General features: G+C 40.7%; 1 long non-coding RNA gene across 1 annotated transcript; it reads right to left on the bottom strand.

The window, feature by feature from the left end:
- Positions 1-96: 96 nt before the first annotated feature.
- On the bottom strand, positions 97-6,679 carry LOC125704438 (uncharacterized). Its single transcript, XR_007381134.1, has 3 exons — positions 6,242-6,679; positions 4,732-4,790; positions 97-4,609 (listed from the first exon to the last, which is right to left on the bottom strand). It is a non-coding gene; the product is annotated as an uncharacterized LOC125704438 (long non-coding RNA).
- Between the last annotated feature and the right edge of the window lie 14,717 nt (positions 6,680-21,396).

The raw sequence follows: 21,396 nt of genomic DNA, 5'->3' as shown, positions 1-21,396 counted from the left end.
AGCCCATCGCAGGGCTCTATATATATACGGGCACAATTATATATATATATATATATATATATATATATATATATATATATATAATTGTGCCCATACTAGAGAATCTTTCTGCGTTGAATATGCCTGTGATGCTGCACTGCTACCCCTTCATTTGAAGATTCAGTATCCAGCAAATTGTACCAAAACAGTATTCACATAGCAAGTGGTTGCTTATACTCTAGTCTGAATTTCACCCAGAAAAGTATGCCATTGTGAGCTATCATTCCTTTTAATAGTTAACTGTAAATACTTTTATTTTCCCAAATAAGCACACTTAGAATAATTACATATAAGGATAGCAGAACTTCTCGCACAAAAGTATGGAAGAATGGTGATGTAAGGTCATGCAGTATTTATTCGAACTCCCCAGAACTGCATGATTGATGCCACTCCAGACACACAGCTATATGCTGCATCCTGTGCTTTCCGCTGCTTGTTGTCAGGCTACGCCTGTGAAATCTCGGATCCCTGCAAACCCCTGCCTCAGATTTCCAGCGCTGCATTTGGGTCTCTCCGTTCCCTTCCCTTGCAGGTTACACCTTCTCTCAAGCTGTCCTTTCATGAACTCCACCCATCTCTACCTCCAAACCACCAGTCACCATCTTTATTTATTGATAAAACTCACTGCGTAACTGGGATTTTTACACACAAGCTCAGAGGAACGATTGCTTATAGCCGCAAACAATAATTTCAATGGTTTTGACCAAGCTCATGGATTTCCATTCCGTATGACCATGAATTATTTATAGTTTTTCAAGGTAGAATACTCTTTCAAGGACCACTTTGTGTGTCATTAACATTGATTTGGCAGTCATTATTAATTATTATTTGGGGGAGTAGTCTGTTGAAGCACTGAGTAAATTATGACCTCATATTATAAAAGTGGGAGGATCATTTTGGAGAGGATAACACAGACAGCTGATAACTCGGTGTTCTATTTTGATAACACTGACAGCAATTTAATAAACTTTTGGCTTCAATGCCTAAATTCAGGTTTAAGAATAGCCTGCGGCTAGCTTGCTACTCCTTCCCATCTGCTTTTGTAAGCCTGGCCCACGTTAGCCTCGGGTAAAGAATAGCCCCTGAACGCCGCTAAGTGAAATTCCCTAGCTGAACGTTCTCACTCAATCACTTCCACAGATGTCTTTATCCTCGAGAGGTAACAGTCAGCCAGAGCCTTTTGAAGACAGCAACACATCTGACGTAGGGGCACAAGGCAGTCACAAGTCACTGATGCACACGTACACACGCATTCACACACTATTTCCTACAGCACCTTAGGTACATTCTTTCACTTGAATAGAATGTCTCTGAGATATGGAGGGAACAAGCATGCAATGGAAATTAACAGTCTAATTTTAATATTTAGGATTTTTTTAAGAGCTATTTTCCTTCTAGTGTGTTCTAAGAAGCTATAAGAGAAATTATAGACTGTATACAAGTTCTGCCAGTACAGTATATCTCGGAAAGCACCTTGTCTTGCAACAAGTTTTATTAATTAAGATTTCATGTTGTCCTGGAATTCAAAAAAGTTTACTGTTGAACTGGGATCCTGTTAACACTTGATGAAAGACTGGAGGGGCTAGAGGGGATATTAATATTTTGAGCAAGAAATCTCGCTAAGCTTGCTTGGTTGTGGAAGTATAAAGTAAAACTTCATGTGCTATTTTTTGCTGATAACGCAATTAAAGGCAATAATATCTGCAGCTCACTGAACTGCTGTCAAGCTGAACAACACACGTCGCAACTCCGTCTGTTCCTTTCATCATGAGATGGAACCTCGCACACTGTAGGCGAGGCAAGAGGCTCCCAGGCTTGAAATAACGTCAACATTTAGTGATGAACCCCAAGCTCATCTAAACACCCAGGAAGGAGAGACTTTTCTCATTTCCGTAACTGATAAACAAGGCAAAACCACATCTTATATCCACAATATCACTATTCCCCATAAGACCCACTTACCGGTACCCCTTATGACCATGGGGCAATGAATAACATAAGACAGCAGACAGAACAGTGAAGTCTCCATCGGTATAATGGACATGACTTAGGAGAACCTGTCACTGTTTACAGCAACTCTGGGGTGCCACGCTCTATGTCCCCTTCAATGACAGACAGAATCATTAACTGGAGCCAATGACTGCCTCACAACACACCTCATTGCCTGCACATAAAACCAACAACAAAAGAGCATTTCGTCCAGTGGGGCGATAGAGCTACAGCTTCCTTATTTAGCTTTCTTTTTTCCTAAACCTGCATTCACTGGTGTTTTGTGATAAAGGGAACATTGGGAGGGCTGAGTATAATCATTACCATCTGCTATTTTCATGGCAATTTTTCTACCATGGGATGCCAAATAAGTTAATTTTTCACAGTTGCCAATTTCAGGAAATATTTTTGATTGTACTGTCCAGTCTTATTGTTAAAGCTTCACAATTCACTTCTTTTAATTGCAATTGGAAAATACCTCTACAGAATCTGTTTTATTTTCCAGGAAACAGTAACCTGCCACCATAAATAAATTAGACACTTATATCATTTTCCCCTCGTAATTGCTAACACAAAAAGTAGTTTTTACAGTTTTACAGTACTACTAACACATGTTTATCAATACTGCAATCATTCTTTAAAAACTCTTCACACAGCGTGCATTACCAACATGGCCCAATAGTTAATCTCACCTCCAACATGCATTGAACCACCAAAATACTTTATGCATGTCTCAAAATAGTCATTCTACCAAACACCGCCAGGAGTTCTTAGCCGACAAGCGTACTTTGTCACACATAACACATTGACCTAAAAACGCTAGCAATGGGGAGGAGTAAAAGATGCCTCATTTTGCCTTTGAGGTATGTTAAATTTTTCGCATAAATAAATGCGCTGTTAGAGAGTAACACCTTATGCCTCTATAGAATGTGTTATACTATACATTTCAGGACTGAATTGGAAATGCTGCAATATGCTTCAACGTTCTTGCATGCACACACATACAGGTTTGTAATTATATTTTTGTGGGGACTCTCAATTCATTTGTCTGGGGAAAGCTCTAATCCTCAAATGACAAACTTAACTCTACCCAGCCCTAACCAAACAAGCAACCAAACAAAATACAAGTCATTTTTAGATTTGCATTGACAGATCTTTTTAAAACTGAGTTTCCTCTTGTGGGAACCGAAAAAAAAAAAATGTTAATATAAGTTTTTTTTTTATCACATTCTGAGGATTTGGTCCTCAAAATGTAACACAAACATGACCACATCCACACACACACACACACACACGCACTCACATACACATATATAATACTGCTAGCCCACCATTACTCCTGGATTTAGCCACAAGTTCTCACCCACATTTCTTCTCCTCTCTTCCCTGGCGTTAAACCTGCGAAGGTGTCCTTTACCATGCCTAATCCAATCTCTGCTTTTCTCAGGATAAATATATTTACCCATCCAGCATTCATGGCATCCAATATGGGCATTTAGTTTACTCCACACTGTAAATATATCCTTAATTTTCGGTTGTGGAAGGGGGAGCGTGTTGACAGGATAAGTGAGGACATCCAGGGAGGTGCCACAAAGAAGCCTGTGACTGCAGCGGGGAGGTGACATGTCATGTTACACCACAGAACAGCAAAGGGCTGCACGTTTCTTCTCACTCCATCTCTCTCTTCCATCTTGCTCATCTAAGAACGGGATGAGGTGCCTTGTGCCGTTTGGGTCGATGTCTGCTTGGTGTGACACCAAGTTGCCTTTGGATAAAGCCGCAAACACTACAAGGCTGCTCCTTCTCTGGCTTCAGACATTCACTGTTGCTCTTATTCCAATCGCATAGCTTCCTCTTATTCTTCCATGTATTTGTTCCCCCCCCCCCCCCAACCACTTTCTTCCTCTATGTCTCTTGCTGGATCCATATTTACAGAGTAAATCATCCCTAATATGTTTCACTTGTTTTTTGTAGATGGTAATGATATTGAAAACAAAACTGGGTATTCTGCTGAAATGGGAATCAACTGTATTTATCCTAAATTAAAATGTATTTTTCCATTTACAGTCAGTCCTGCTATAACACGACTAATGTGTTACTGAAAAACCAAGCAGGGACACAGCAGAAATACAACAGATTACGTTATGCAGAGGGGCACTGAAGGCAACATGGCTACAGACAGTCTATGAAAAGCAAATGTAAGTGAATTAAAAGAGGCTGTTTTTATATGATAATTTATATATTATTAGAATCTAAGACTTTGACCTGTGCAATATGTGGATGTACAAAAGATGGATTCTTTTGGATTTGAAATACCGTTTGACCGATATGCTGAAAAGAACCAGTTCAAAAGAATGATTCCTTCATTATGGATGGATGGATGGAGGGAGTTGGGTAAGGATTTGCTGAAGTGGGTTGGGGTAGTTCTCTGCCTGTACCGGTAGCTTCTGGGATGGGTTTTGCACCCCTCATGACCCTGCGTAGGACAAGCGGGTACAGAAAATGGATGGATGGACGTGGATTTCTAGCAAAAGCCATCCTCCTGTAATCATCAGTCATTTAGCCATCCTTCAGCCAGCACCTGGAATAGAAGAAGACATTTACAGGGATCGAGGGATAGAGAGCGCATCACCCAACCTCAAGGATCCTGCAAGGCAAGTGGGAAAGTCATCTGTAATGATGGATGATTCCTAGGAGCCTCACCTGAATGACCTCCCAGAGACACCGTCGCCGCATCCTCAGCCAGCCGGACCCCGTTTATACTGCCGTTTGTGGAGAAAAAATAATAAAAGTGTATGGTTATGACTGTAATATTCTGATATGCCTTATAACATGGTGGATGCTATTTATTTTTTTTTTACGTATGAGATCCCTTTCCTGTTCTTGTACATAACTACCCTTTAAGCACTGCCAGTAACAAATGTATTCCCAGTTACCCAACGAACGAGATAACTGGAGCTCAACCGAAAAACTTGCATCAGCTGACCATTTTTTTCTACCTGCGACTTCTAGCTACCTTCTCAACAAATGTCTTATAATATGTTGACATATTTCATAATTGTATCTTTTGGACCAAACCATGCAGTATTAACCTGATCTGCATTACGTTCAGCAAAGGCGTCTTTGAAATGGTGAATTGATTCATATGTCACCCCAAAGCAAAAAAATGTTGACCTACTTTTTGGTTGAGCCAGATTTTGCCTGTGTTTACAGAGCTGGTTTAAATGCAAAGCCCAGCTAAGACGCAAAGGAGCTGGATTTAACCTGGAACTTCATCTAAGTTCTCAGGGATGCAATGTAAATAAAAGTGGCCCGAAGAGCAAATAGAATGAAGAGTGTTGTTGTTGGATTGTCAGCCTTCCATCTCGTAGTTACGGCGGAGCAGGAGCGGGGGAATACGAGCAAACATTTGGTATTCAGCTCACTGTCCGACACAACTGCTCTTCACTTTTTCTTCTGAATGACGTGCTCATGTTATTTCTGAAACCAGCTGTAGCCAGGTTAGATGATCCAGACTTCCCAGAGTTTTCTCAGAAAGGGCAAGGCTCCTTTCATCATCCACTTCCCAAGAAAACGATCATTTGATCTTTTCTAACCATACAAAATCACAGGCATTTTAATTCTAGAATATGTTTTAAACAGACATGGAACCAGCATTGACCCAAGGAGAAAGGATTATAAAACAGTTCTAGAAAGTTCACATGCTGTTTTTTAATATAACATCTTGGTTTTGATAGTTGAAACCATTCAGTTGCATGGTTCTAAATGTGTAAGTTGATAACGTGTAATTAGAGCCAATGCTTTTTGGAAACATGCCCACACTCCGCTTTTTTTGTTTCTTTAATTTTGTGCTGCAGTTTTGCTCTTACTGCTTTTGAACGAACAGACAGCATGCAGGTTGCATCATTTATGTGAATTACACAAGTGTTTCAAGTGCAAAAGTGAATATTTTACCTAAAATATTTTATTTTAGCAAATACAGTTTATGCTATTTTAAACCATTTTACGACCGTATTTTGAGAAACATAATAAGTTAAATAAAGCAATTAGTCTGTAGTTGTATACCTGCAGAAAAGTCTTAAGGGTCCAAAAAATGCTAAAAGAAAAACCTAGTTACCAACATTTTGCATATAGTACTTTCTTTTTAGTTAGACACGTTTTTACAGTAACAATAAAAATTAGAAAACGTGTAATTTACAAAGTCACTGCTTACCAAAATTTGAGATGTCTTTTTATCGTATTTCCTCAGTGAAGTCTCTCACGTCTGAAAATTAAAGGTTGCAACTCTTCAATCGTTGTAAAAAGTACTAGTACTCCTGCAGTTCATATTTCTTTTTTGTTAGCGATAATGAATAATTATAGAAAGTATGGTAAAAGAACATCGACAGGAATGTCCATAGCAAGATAAGCTTACAAACAACATTACAAACATTAGGTTTCGCAATTCACTGACACGAGATTAGGAAATATACACATTAACGTAACTACTTAAATTATGAGGAACTGCCAGGATTACAAAAATTTTTACAAAAATATATGTCATGGCGTTTCGCTCGGGCACGGAGCGGGGCAAGCAGGACAGAAGCGGTAGTCGGGTAACGTGGGATTTATTAGCAAACATGAGGCAACACAACAGACAGTCATCACACAAGGTTAATGACCGGATTGGGGAAACATAATTCAACTTGGACTTATCTCCCAGAGATCTTCTGAATCTTCTCTATTGCACTTCTCTACTGTTGCACACATCTGCCGGTTCATAGATTTAAATGTGTTTCGCAGAACCAGTCACCTCCGTGGGAGATTCCAAAAAAATACTTTTCTTTTCACTTCTTAGTGTTCCTTGACCATTGAATTTATATATACAGTCATGCTTTGCTATGTGATTGACAAATTTTATATTTAGCCAATTGTCTGTTGTTATTGCCTTATTTACGCCTTTCCTCTTGTAAAGCTTCAGTACAAAAATATCCCACAAAACATAAGGGCAGTATATCCAGCTGAGAGTGCTGATATTATGTTAATGGAGTAGAGGTGCAGTCTTCCGTGATGGGGTGGGATGTACTCATTTAGCAACAGAGATGACAAGCCCTTCAGTTGCATGGTTTTGACTTATTATACGCTCTCCTACAATGTTTTGACTCACACTTCTGAAAAGTTGAATATAATAAAACTTTGTTTTTTTTCCCCTCAGATTTCCAGCTGAATAATGATAGCTGTCATATCTTTCGTGACATTTTTATAACTCTTTACCAACCAGTTCAAGACAGGAACTGCTACACTTTTCCCATTTGATAAGTTGCGAGAAAGAAAAAAAATAACTCATTGCGTGTAAAAATGGAAACATATCCATGACAACTGCTGTGTATAAGAGCCAACTCGCTAGAAGATTCTACTATAGAAAGCCAACTCCATCTGATTAGCCTGCTTGCTTCCTATTTAAAATATTCCGGAACATTCCAGAAAGGATGTATATAGTCACTGTCAAAAGAAGAAACATATGTGTATCCTTTTGGGTTGTTTTCCTGTCATCATAACACTGTAGCTCACTAAGTTGTTACACTAGATCTCACAGTTCACATAAGAGCAGTTCACACCAGCTTGCGACACATTATTAACCTGTCACACAATCACGCTTTGGGTGAATTTGTAAGTAAAATGAATTTGTAATAATTTGGCACCTCTGACAGCAAAGCCAAAGGCTTTGGCCTGCAGAGGTATTTATGTAGAACTTCCAGCTGCCACATGCAATATCGCGAATGACAAATATATGAGTGTACGAATGCATCTAAATGAAAAGGGCTACTGCCAACCATTGGTTTAAGTACCTAGTTAACTGATACAAAAATTACTTGTGTCCTCATTTTGAATTAATTTGATATATCATGTTATTTGAAAAAGTAATGGTAGAAAAAAATGAAGTGTTACTATTCAGCTGTTCTGTGTTCTATGAGATGATGGCCAAGCATCTGGGGCTGCCTCCTTCACTACTATTTTTTGGGGAAAAACGTTAATATGATCACATTATTGTGTTTAATACTTCTTATTTTAAAGCACTAATTTCTTGAATTCTTGTATGCTGAATCATTGTAACATTAAATGCATAACAAGCCCCTCAATCCTTAATTTGTCATATTTACATTTGAGATTGATTGACATGGATTGTAATTGCTCATACATAATATCTTAATGTTTGCAATTTTTATCGTACTTATTGAGTAGATATTTGTAATTGACCCTGGGATTCAAACTAGCAACCATCTGATTATCAGAACAGTATCCCAACCCACTGACCACACAATACTCACACATTCCCTTTATTAACTGTAAAATATTTCCCTGGACAGGAGAGCAACCAAAACCACAAGTTTTCCTTTCAGGGTTACGGGGACATGGTTGGAATAGCATTAATACAAGATAACAGGGATTAATGAGGCAAAAAAACTATGATAGTTTGGGCTGTTGATCGCAAGAAAGATAATGGTAACAAGGACTAGGTGTGTGCATTAGGGAAGGGAAACAATTAGACTGCCAACAAAACAAACACCACCCCTTCAGAGGTTCCTTTTGATTAATTGAAAGATTAATCTTGCTGTTATCTTCTGTCATTCTCAAAGTTAACTAGCCCAAGGCTGAAAAAATACAAAGAAAATCCACCCATCTATCCATCAGTCTTTCCACAGCATATCCAGTGAAGAGTAACAGCAAAATAGGACAGAAGGCAGGACCATCTATGTAGGACGCTGGCTCATTGCACAAAAGGCACACAAACTCTGGAATTTACAGTTGCCAGTTCAGCTAACTACATGCCAATTCACCTGACTGCCTTTGGACTGCTGGAGTACTAACAAGGGAAAAGCACACAAAAGAGGCTGAACATACATACACACAACAGGGACGGTAAACAAACCTACAGGTCTGGAGAGTGAAGCCACCAAGCAGGCCCAACTTTAGATGACAAAGTTCCAATTTTTAATTCATTAAAACGACACTGCGCAAACGTCCTTAAAACAAAGGCCATACAGAAATAAACAAAAAGCTGAGCAAAATACCTCTGCCAGGAAGCACATAGCATGTTTTGAGCAACATTAAGATGGTGAAATGGAGGCTTTTCAGTAATATATCTTTTAATGATACCCTTTGAGAGTTGCTGTGTTCCTGCTATGATTGCGTGGATTTCCTCTGGGCTCCACAGGTTTATCCCACTAGAAATCTCTTTAGGTGGATTGACAGATCTTGTAGAAAACAGCCTGTTGGGAATAACACTAAATAGAGGTGCTGAAAGTGGGCTTGTGTAGTGGGACCAGTCAGATGGATCAGGAGGAATAAAAATTATTTTGGGTAACCTGTAGCAGCTAGTCTCAGTGGGTAGACCTGTTGCCCCACATCTTGGAGTTTAAATCCCCCTCTTGCTCTGGGTGGAGTTTGCGTGTTTTATGTATGTTGGATGAGTTTTTTTCTGAGTGGTCTGATTCCCTCCTGCCGTCAAAGACATGCTGTTAAGTGACCCGATACACCCCTATGACCCATGGATAAATGTACTAGAATTCGGGCTCTGAAATCCATTTTTCAGGAGACCATGTGTACTGAAAATGTTTAATTAAGTTTTTTGTGAAACTGTTTAAGATTCAAAAATTGCAGATTTGAAATAAAAATCAAGACAGTCACAAAAAAGCAAAATTCAGAACCATCATCGATCCTTGTGCAGTTTTGGGGGCAGGTGAGTGTTAACAGTGTGCATGAGTGCGAGAGAGAATGCATTCAAATTTTCTGTATTTCTGTTTTCTATATGCACTAGTGGCTGCGTCTGTACTGAACTTTTTTTTTTGTCATTATTCCCTGAACAATACAATATAAAACTACAGTATTCACATGGCATTTTCTTTGTATTACGTATCATAAGTAATCTAAAGATAATTTAATGTCTACGGGAGGATGTGCTTAAGTTATATGCAAATACTACAGCATTTTATGTACAGTAAGGGACTTTGGTATTCGCGGAGGGTCCTGCATCCAATCCCCCGTGAATATGGAAGGCTCACTCTGTGTAATGCCCTCTCTACTAATCTCCCATGCAAACATTAATTTCTCGGTTATGTCCTGTGGGTTTTCTAGTGGTCCTCAGGTTGAACAATGGCTCACTGGTTAGCATCGCTGCCTTGCTTTGTCGCCACTTATTCCTACCTTGCGCTACCTGGGCATGTTACTGCCCACCTTCCAAACATATGTCTAGTGAATTAGTGGGTTTAAACCATGAGTGTGTGCCTAGTAATTGATGGACTTCCTGTCCTGGTGTCCCCTGTCTTGCACTTCATGTTTCCTAGGAAACTGCTCCAGGTTCTCTGTAACCCTGTACAGAATAAACCCTTTTGGAAGATATACCTATCACTCCTGGAACAGTAGGTTATTTATTTAGCCAAAATTGTGGAGCTACTGTCTCCCTAAGGGGAAAGACTGTAAGGACAAATATACAAGATTTTTTTTTTTCCAAAACTATTCAGGAATTATAACTGATTGGCTGTCAGACTAGTATTTTACTTACTAATACTTACAACTGTCTGCAGCCAGAACATAACAATCAAACCACTGGGTTAGATAGCAACCTATGTGAGTAGATTGTTCACAGGTGCTACCATTGACAGTTTGTTCTGATGTTGCCACTTAAGATGGGTAGGACAAAAAAGCATGTCGTCGACAACAATTCATCCTTTAGATGCCAAAAGGGCCAAAGAGATGGTAACACAAAAAACATTCAGGAAAAAAAAAGGTATGACATTTGTTTGTTGAAAAAGTTCCCCTGTAACTCATGACATCTCCTTAAAAGCATCAGTTGAATTCTATATTTGTAGGTACCACTGAGGATTGCTGTCACTCTCCAAGTGAGTTTCTCAAAACGTAAGACTGTGAAATCTAATCTGAGATTATCAAAGATTACCATAAACATCAAGCAATGCTTTCATGCAGCTGTCGTATGATCATTTCATACAAATGTATTACAAAGGAAAACAATGCTTAAAGGTAAGGTGTGTAAGGGCTCCTAAAGTACATTTTGCTGTTGTAAAGTTGGGTCAACAGGAATCTGAAAATGCCCTTATTTATTTTAAGTTTTTAATAAATGTGCACCACATTATTCCAGATCTTGCGTAGGCGGCTTCCCATAATCCTTCTCTCTGCATGTGAGCTGAGGAAGATGTTAGATCGCTTGTATGGATTTGACCTCATTTTGTCATCCCCCCTACCGATGCTGTAAATTTAAGTGAAATTGTACATTCTCTTTTTTTAATGTCATGTTCTGTCATCAGGGCTTCAGGCTCACCCAATCATTCCTTTGTACAATCATACCATGAAATCCCCTATAATATCAGCTATTTCACATCCCATGTATCAGATAGAAGTTCTAATGTGCATTTTTGACATGCAAATATTTCTCTGCATTTGGATCTTGCTTTCTGGGTTATCTAGAGTTTTTGAAGTAATTTGCTTCTGAGGTGTAATTGCATTTGTCTCCATCAAAGATACGCTCATGATGGATGTTTCAAAGCTCCTTCAAAGAAGGACATTACATTGAACTCACATTCATTTAGTTGCATTCAAGTTAAGCCATGCAAATTTCCTCATGGATGGCTAAGAAACTCAGAAATAAAGCTCTAGGTTCCGTGTAGAGTAAGAAGGCTAGAATGCTTTATTAATTATATGATTAACAGGCACTTGGGAAATGGGCTTAATCTTAGCAGGCAGACCTCAGTCCCATCCAGGTGCAGCTATCTGTCAGCTGCCTGTAATGCAAACATTGTTAAGAGTTAGATTAGCATACTAGTGATACTTCATTAGCCCCATGGGGGAATCTCTCTTTGCCCCAGCTTGGTCTCCCTATAGGTCAGTGCAAGCCTAAGGGTCACAGAAATGATAATCCACCTTGTGGCACCCATGGAACAGGGGGTGACGGACCTCGCTGAAGTACCTATGGACATATACCCTTTATGCTGAGGCTGGGCTCAAGCCAGTGACCTTCAGATCACAAGTATAGAGGCGCAGCCCACTAACCGTACAACCCCCCCCCCTCAAAAAGAAGAGAAATGGAATGGTTGTATAAGTTTGATCTCATTGAATGATACACTGCAAATTAAGAACAAAGTAAACCATAAAAATCTGGAAAAGGTATAAAAAGTGATGCCACATAATATTTATAAATGGGAAGGATAAACATCACTGTTAGCAGCACCTGCAAAACACGCTGAAAAACCTTATCTGAGAACTGGCAGTGTTTGGCATATTGTTTCAATAATCTTTCTGAAACGGTTCCAGTTTCACATTCATGAGTTGTATTGACTTGGACTAAGCATTGCATTGCGCTAAATGACTCAACACATTTCCATTCGGGCTTCAAAACATGACATTGCTGTGCTCCAAGTTAATTTATTCACTTTGGATGGATACTGAGCCTAAAGAGAGGGGTACGGCCAAAAGAGCCAATCATTACTATAATTTATTTCTTTTTATTGTATGGAGTAGCCCATGTCGGAACACTGTTACAGGACAAGCAGTAAATCAATATAAAAATGGTCATAAAAAGGGTCATGTGGTGGTGGGGGGGTGACGATTCCCAAGATCGCAGATTCCTGTGGGGTCTGCAGCCTCGCCTCACCCCGTGCTCCCCCTGCAGCTCCTAGGTTTATTTTTAAAAATTAGCGTTATGGTTAGCAGGTAGCACGGTGGCTAAGGAATCAGCAGCAAAAAAGTCACCAAGTCTACTTGGTGAATAAAATGGTACGTTAACTAAATTACATACTTGGCTAATTAAAGTGGTAGCAAAGCAGCAATATTGCCTAATTAAACACACATATCTAAGCCTTTAGAAGTCACTAAAGCTGGAAAGGGGCTGTGGGAATGGCAGTATTGTATTCCCTGGACACTCCTGTCACTTGCTTCAACCATCTGCTCTGTACTAGACCCACAATAACACCAACTTGTTCAGTTTCCAGAAGTACTGGATAGATCTGGAGTTGGGAAAGTTAATAACTGTGTTTTTACCTGAATCCTCTAAGTCACTGTGATATGTAGGTCTAAAAGTATACTTATTAATGTATTTCATATTCTACTTACAGCATATGAACATTTCCAGAATCATTTCTTACCAATTATGTGGTTTTTATGTTCCTTTATGTGCATTTTAATGCCCATGCTTGAAAATGTCATTTATACAATTTATATTTATATAGATTTATGATGTTTAGGTATTTGTATTCTGTTTATCTCTCCTTTGCACTCTGACCATCATTTTCGCAGCCAAGTGTGAAGCGGCTGGGATGAGAATCAGCACCTCCAAATCCGAGAGCATGGTCCTCAGCCGGAAAAGGATGAGTGCTCTCCCCTAGGTCAGGGAGGGGGTCCTTCCCCAAGTGGAGGAGTTTAACCCTCTGGAATCGGCAATCCCGCTGGCGGGATCTGACAGAAGTTTCGCCAAATCGTTTAAATAACTCTGTGACTTTTTGTCATATACACCCTCAGAAACCTTGGACGGTCTACTTTTCAAATGTATATAGGTCGAAACTAAATATATTTATACGTGATATGAATAAAAAGAACAAGAGTGACTGACTTGTGCATCTGGAAGCGTCTGCATCTGGAAGCAGCTCTGATTGCCCTCCCACTTGCAAATCATGCTATTCGCATGATAATAACATGATAATCCAACAGCTGGAATTGGGTAAAGAAATATGTGAATACTCCCATTGTGACTCAAATAAACAAGAGCACATGTCTGGGAAGTGTTTACAGTGATCGGCTACAATATGGCACACGGATACATCTCTGCTGCTGAAGCTGTGCGCCAGTGTTGCTACTTCCAGCAGCGAATCACATACCTGTGTTCACGTCAACGCTGTACATTCGCATGCGAATGCGATTTGACTACGCGGAAATGCGGCTGTTTAGAATCTGAATAGCGATCTTCAGGTGAGGGTGGCACTACACGCCCCTGATGCAGGTAAAACAAAGAAAGGTGACATGGTTTAGTTTTTTTGCTGATTTAACCTAATTTTAAAAACTTTAATACTTCCGACAATGGACGTTTTGAATAGAAGACAGATTACAGATTTAGTCAGTATTTTTTTTCCTGATTCTACATTAAGATATCAGCGAGACATAAACTGAAATAGACGTAAAGGGCTGGTGTGTGTGCAGGTTTTTGGGGTAACCTGTAGGCCATCTGTTCAGACTCAGGTGTGAGGACTCTTTAGCCAATCAGTCCTCTAATTAGTAATCTAATTAGGGAGTTGTAGCGAAAACCCGCATACACACTGGCCCATTGCAGATAAGATTGGCCACCCCTGGTATAGACCACAATGACACAATTAAATTCTACAGAGGGGTGATACAAATGTTCCAAAATATTGTGGGCCAACTTTAGCGAGTCCAAATGATGCTACACAAGTTGAACTGCAGGGTGATTGAGTAACCAAGTGTGTTACCATACGTGCTAGAGAGGTAATCAATTTCGATGATTTACTTACGATGATAGAGAATCTTTCACAAAGTAAGGCCAAGATCTTTTCTGATTAAACAATGGACCTAGTTGTTCAAATGGTCCACAATATTAATGGTGGAGTGGCTGCATGACGGAAATTAGCAAACCTTTTAAAGTCAGAGATTCTGCGAAAAGGTGTCATCAGGTGTCATTGTTAGTTCCAACTCTGTGAATAATCTTTGTTTTATGCACTGTGTAGCACGTCCATTAAAGCCATATGTCTCACATTACGCTGTCGAACTGGAAGCCAAACGCCTGAAGAACGCTGCCAGTCTGCGTGATACCGATATGGTCTCGTTCTCAAACACAGCAGAGTTTGAGCGAATGCTTGGGGTCAAGATTGTTATGTGGTACTGTTGTGACAAGACTGATGTTTTTATAAAGTTTCAAACAACAACCTTCCCTTGTGACAAAACAATATCCCTTTATCTCAAGAATGAACATTATTGAGGCATAGAAAGCTTGAAAGGGTTTTTCTGCTTAATATACATCTGCGGTTATTGTTACACAGCGTTCAATGCAAGTGCAAGTATTACTGCAATGTGTGTGTCAGTCCGGAGTACCATAAACATCAGAGTATTTTTAGTGTGAGGACTGTGGGACTTTTTGTCGCTCACAGTATTGTTTTGAGCAATACAAAATCCCGAAGACCCAACCTGGCACTGCTGGGGTGCACAGCTTGTGCGATACAATCAAATACTGCGATAAGTGTAACTGAAGATAGATTATTAACATAAATAAGCCAAAGGCACATAAATGTCCATATAAAAGATGTTCTTTTTGCAATCAGAACTTGATTGCTGAGTGCAAACACCAGTTTTTCATGAAACAGACGATGCCTGAGCTGTCATGTGTTTTATGACTTTAAATGCCGGCAAGACGAGGGATCGCATATGGCTAATTACATCTGCTGTATTGACTTCAATGGTTAACGCTGGACAGCCTGAGGGTGGTGGGTGCGTGTCAGAATTTTTTGTAAAGTATCGCACGCCCCAGATATGAGGGGTACACCTTTATAGTGCATAATATAGTGCGCTAAAGAAGGGGTCTCCAACTCTGGTCCTGGAGAGCTACTATCCAGTAGGTTTTCTGTCCCACTTGGCTTCTGATGAGCCACAGCTGTTCCTGATATTTACCTGAGAACAGGTGTGGCTCATCAGAAGCCAGTTAGGATAGAAAACCTACTGGACGGTAGCTTCAGCCAGACCACACGACCATACCTTATGGATTCTAGTAAGGGCTTCGACAATGAGACTTCAACACCCCTTCTCGTGTACTGCATCAGGATCGTGCAACTGGTAAGTCGTATTTCATTAAAAAACTCTTAGAAAATCCAGATTATTCATTGTCCAGAGTGTCTGAAAATGTGTGTGGTGCTATTCATGCTGGCAACCTCTATGATGAATTATTGTACAAAATAAAGAACATTCAATTTCTGGAAAGAATACCAATAGACGTGTGATGATGAACTTTTGCCGACAAATAAAACTAACCTTATCATCATTGACAACCTTATGGAAAAAGCCAGCGATAACAAGGAAGTGGAAAAAGCGTTTACCAAATACATGCACAATAGAAATTTAAGTGTTATATATCTGGTACAGAACCTTTTCTTCCAAGGTAAGAAAATTAGTACCATTAATCTTAACACCAATTACATTGTTTTGTTTAAAAGCCCCAGAGATAAATTACAGATGAGTTTGTTGGCACGTCAGATGTATCTGAGACATTAAAATTTTTTTCCAGAAGCTTTTGAAGATGTAACAATACCCCCTTACTGGTACCTGCTTGTGCATTTAAAAGTACAGACACCGATATTTTTTAGATGGGCCCAACATCTTGCCGTATATGTTGTCAAAGACTTGGGCCACGTTCTGTGTATTTATCTCAACCGGTTTCATTTTAATAGTACTTTGGTAGGTGTTATTGTAAGCGCATGCTAAATCTTTTTTTAAGAATGTCATGACCTGCGCGTCCGGTCCTCGTGTGTGCCACGCCCCCTCATCATCCATGTGTGCTTCCCCGATTGTGCCCAGCTGTTCCCTGTTATTTTGCCCTGTCTTGCGTATATCAGGCCGCATCTTCCTCAGTTGGGTGTCCGTCGTTGATGTTAGCACGTCGCTGTGTACCCCCCGTCAGCCCTAATAAACCCTCGTTCGCCCGTATCCTGCCTACCTGCCTCATCCTTCCCTGCTTCCTGCCTGCCAGTTTGCCCATAAATCCCACGGAGTCATACCACCACATATCTTCTTGTATTATAAGCTGTAAAATAAAGCCACATTCATGTCATACGGTTAAACCTTTCCACTACAGATGCATATATATTGCACTCACGTTCTTCAGCGACCTGTATAGTCTGTCGGTACCTCCAAATGACCCAGGCTTTGATGCCGTATAATAAATACATTTCAAGTGCTTGTTATCCATCATGAACCTCTAATGATGACACAATGTTTTTGACCTAACTCATTATTACAAGATTACAAGCATGTAAAAATCGCCAGACACATTTTTGACCAGAGTCAATTGCAAACACTTGTAATCAATTCAGTGTTTACACATCCCTCAGAGTCTGTTCGAACTTGGGTCATGCCCTGCTTGTCCGATCCTTCCGTGTGCCACACCCCCTCGTTAACCTCTTGTGGAATCCCCGTGTTTACCAGTTTCTTGTTGCTGTCATTAGTCCTATGTATTTAAGTCCACGTTTAAGTATGTTCCCCCAGTCCAGTCATTGAAGTCTGAAGTCCGTTTTGTGTGCCTTGCCTTGTCATTTTCTACAATAAATCCCTCATTCCCCGATTCCTTATCTCCCTGCTCCTGCTTCCCTGGCCCGTTCCATGACAACTTGTGCATTGAATATCGCGACCGCTTTCATGATGACATTTTTAAACCACGGTCTATACAGTTTTTTGGTCAACTTTTCAGAATTGTTAAAGAAGTAAAAAGGGTTGTACAGACACGAGTGTCACCGCTGGCTTGGTTGGCTTACAGCACACCCAAGACAGTCCCCCTGCATGTCCTCCTTGATTATCCGATGCAGAATACAGGGCAGTGCCCCTTTAATTATTTTCATGGCAGGTGTTGTGATCCTCCCATCCACAGAATCTTCTGCTAAATACAGCGCATCAAAACTCTCACGGAGCTCATCAATTAACGGCATCATTTTCAGGACCGGGTCCCACGATGTGTCCACGAATTCAGGATAAGCATACAGGTCACAGCAGCCACAGCATCAGACCTTGGCCATTGAGTCCATATAGGACTCGAAGTTGGTGGTGGCAGGCACGGATCACCATACGGCCCCCATGATGTGTTTCGCTGAGAATTCTGGGGTGTTTCTGGCAGTGGACGGAAGGTTAGCCTGCTGTTGATGTCCACGTGCCGCATCATCGCTTCTGCTGCCTTCTCTCTAAGTCACCGGAGGTTGTCGTGCACTTCATCAGCCAAGAGACTCAATTATGCAGGATTAACAGCTGAAAACAGCGATTTCACATGAGGTTAACGAGGGGGTGTGGCACACAGGAGGATCGGACAAGCAGGACGTGACAATCGCCTTAACAAGCAAAGCATGTTTGGCGGACCGGTGCCAAAATCATATGTACTCCCCCGAGTCTATGTAATACAGTTACACTAAGAATTCTCAGTAAGAAGTAACTTAAAATACCTCACAATAACCGGACAGATCTAGGGGATATTTAAATGATTGTGTGGGAAACGAGTAACAGGTATTTTCAATTAACAGGGGACAATGCTAGAAGATCCATACAGGCTTCTGGATCCGGAAACATGACAGAATTAAATTTCATTTACATTCTTGTTTGGTGCCCATTTGCATCTCACATTAATAAAGTTATTTTCCCTGGCAAGAAAATTTCTTAATTGTCTATATGAAAGATGCTCCCAGGAGCTGGAAATCAGGGGAGGATAATCTTATCCACGAAGAGCCAGTGTGTATGCAGGTCTTTGGGATAATTTTTATGTCAGCTGTTCACACTCAACTCTTCAGCCAATCAGTCCTCTAATTAGTAATCTAAATAGGGAGTTGGAGTGAAAACCCACAATGCCCCTTACTGGATAAGATTGGCCACACCTGCTGTATGGTACTGTGAAACTGCGAATACAGTGCGAATACAGTGCTTATGGTTTGGCTTTTTTGTGGTGCTATGGTTTGCTGCCCAAGATCTCAAAGTTTTAAAGATGATGGTCCAGGAGTGCAATTGCTCATGTACCTGAAGATAAAATTATGAGATGTATGAATGCTGGGTTCCTAAGTTTGGAAATGTGCTATGCTGAGTTAGCAGTGAGAACATACTGCAGGAAAAGGGAAAAAAATAAAACCAGGAAGCGATTAAGTGTCTTTTAAAAGCTTTAGAAGCCAAGGCCCACTTTCCATTGAACTCTCTGAAAATGGCTGAGTGTTGACTGCAATTATTATGAAATTGCAGGTTATAACAGTTGAGATGTGCTCTTATTAGCATGTTGATTTGTTAACAACAGCTTCAGGGTTGCTGTTCCCAAAGGGCGGAGTAATCATCTCGCAAAAAGTCTTGGCACTCTTCAGAAGTAATGTATACCATCCATTCTTCCATCTTCCAACCACTTATTCTGAGCAGGGTCATGGAATTTGGAGTCTATCCAAGGCAGCACAGATACACCATAGATGGGATGTCAGTCTCTCAGCATATACGCTGAAACACACATGCAATCATGTGTTCCCTGTATAATATCAACATATGACCATATACAATTAGATTGTCTTAGTGCATTTGATCCTGCTTAACACAAACTGGATTATGTTGGGTCATGCTGATATGGAACCAGTCACAACTCATGCAGCCTGGGTATAAACCAGTCAATCATAGACTATGTTTGCACCCAATAACCTAGAAAGACCAATTTTTTGCCCCCAATTCAGATTAATAGCTTGACTCTGAGCAGTTTTTTTCCTATTAATTGGTACACTCAAAGCCCCTTAAAGCCTTACCCGAATTCCGGTCTTATCATCCTTGGCAAAATTACTTCTCAACTGCACAAAAAACTGCATTTCAACAGCACTTTTAATGACAGTGGGAAAAAGGAAAATAAGCTGGTTGTTGTTCTCATGTAACTGGAATCTGTCCAGAAAGAAGGACATTTCCTAATTACATGAAGCAGCTACATAACCATCACACCATTTTACAGACATTATTCAAAATCATTCTTTTCATCATTTTAATCAGACAAGCATAATGAGGTCCAATAGCATCCATTAGGAACTAAACTCTATGTTCAGCATTGCCAGTGGTGTTATAGTGGTGTTATACTAAGCCATGAAAGGGTTAAATTATAAATATGTCACCCAGGCTTCATTATATTCTTGATTTTTATGCTCCAGTTTTTACAGGAACCTTAACGTCATGGAATGACATGAGCCATGTACAGCAATACTATGATGCCAAGGGGGTTAGCAGTAATAATTATGCATTTTACCAGCATGCCTTGCTCAGCACTGCACATATCTGTAAACACAGTAATGCAATTAATATGTGCATTCTTACGTTTTTCTTCCATCCATCCAACCATCCATCCATCCATCCATCCATCCATCCATTTTCTGCCTCTTATCCAGAGTCGGGTCAAGGGGGGCAACAGTCTAAGCAGGGATGCCCAGACCTCCTACACACCACCCACCTCCTCTAGCTACATGAGGGAATTACCAAGGTGTTCCCAGGTCAGCCAAGACATATAATCTCTCCAGTGTGTCCTGGGTCTGCTCCAGGGCTTCCTTCTAGTTGGACATGGCCAAAATACCTCTTCAAGGAGCCGTCCAGGAGGTATCCTAGATAGGAACCCAAACCACCTCAACTGGCTCCTTTCGAAGTGGAGGAGAAGCGGCTGTACTTTGAGCCTCTCCAGAATGTCTGAGCTCCTCACCCTGTCTCTAAACTCAGAAGACTCATTTCGGCTGCTTGTATTAACAATCTCATTCTTTTTTGTCACTGCCCAGAGCTCATGATCATAGATGAGGGTAGAAACGTGGATTGACCAGTAAATTGAGAGCTTTGCCACCCCCACTCCCCTCCACCCCTTGGCCATGTCTAGGAATTCTGTCCTTAAAAGTTATGAAGAATCAGTGGTGACAAAGGCCAGCCCTGATGTAGTCCAACACCCACTGCTGGCAATGGACCCCAAACTCCTGGAGCACCCCCCAGAGGACCCTCCCAAGAGACATGGTATTATGCCTTTTTCCATTCCATAAAACACATGCATACTGGATGGGAAAACTCTAATAAAACCTCCAGTATCCTTGAGAGGGTGAAGAGATGGTTCACTGTCCAACAACATCAAGAGCTTTCAAGAACTCAGGAAGAATCTCATCCATCCCCGGAGCCCTACCAGTTTTTTGAATACTTCAGTGACCTCAGCCCTTGAGATGGGCAAGTCCCTCTCTGAGTTTTCCAGGCCTTCTTCCTCCAAGGAAGGTGTATTAGTGGGATTTAGGAGATTCTCCAAAAATTCCATCAACTGCCCAACTTTATCTCCAGTTGAGGTCAACAGTTATCCATCGCTGCTGTAAATAGCATTGGTGAAGCCCAGCTTCCCCTTCCTGAGCTGCCTGATGTTTTGCCAGAACCTTTTCGAGTCCTTCTCCATAGCCTCACCAAGGTCCTCTCACAAGTTTTTGTTTGAAAACCGCAAGAGCTGCTTCTTGGCCTCCAGGGACCTGTCAGCTACTCCAGGAGACCCACAAGCTAACCAAGCCACGAAGGCCTCCTTCTTCAGCCTAACAGCTCCCTTTAACACTGGTGTTCACCACCGGGTTTGGGGATTATCACCTCGATGGGCACTAACAACCTTATGGC

Source organism: Brienomyrus brachyistius, chromosome 12 (assembly GCF_023856365.1).
Source record: "Brienomyrus brachyistius isolate T26 chromosome 12, BBRACH_0.4, whole genome shotgun sequence".
Taxonomy (NCBI): domain Eukaryota; kingdom Metazoa; phylum Chordata; class Actinopteri; order Osteoglossiformes; family Mormyridae; genus Brienomyrus; species Brienomyrus brachyistius.
This window is presented reverse-complemented; position numbering and strand designations above follow the sequence as displayed.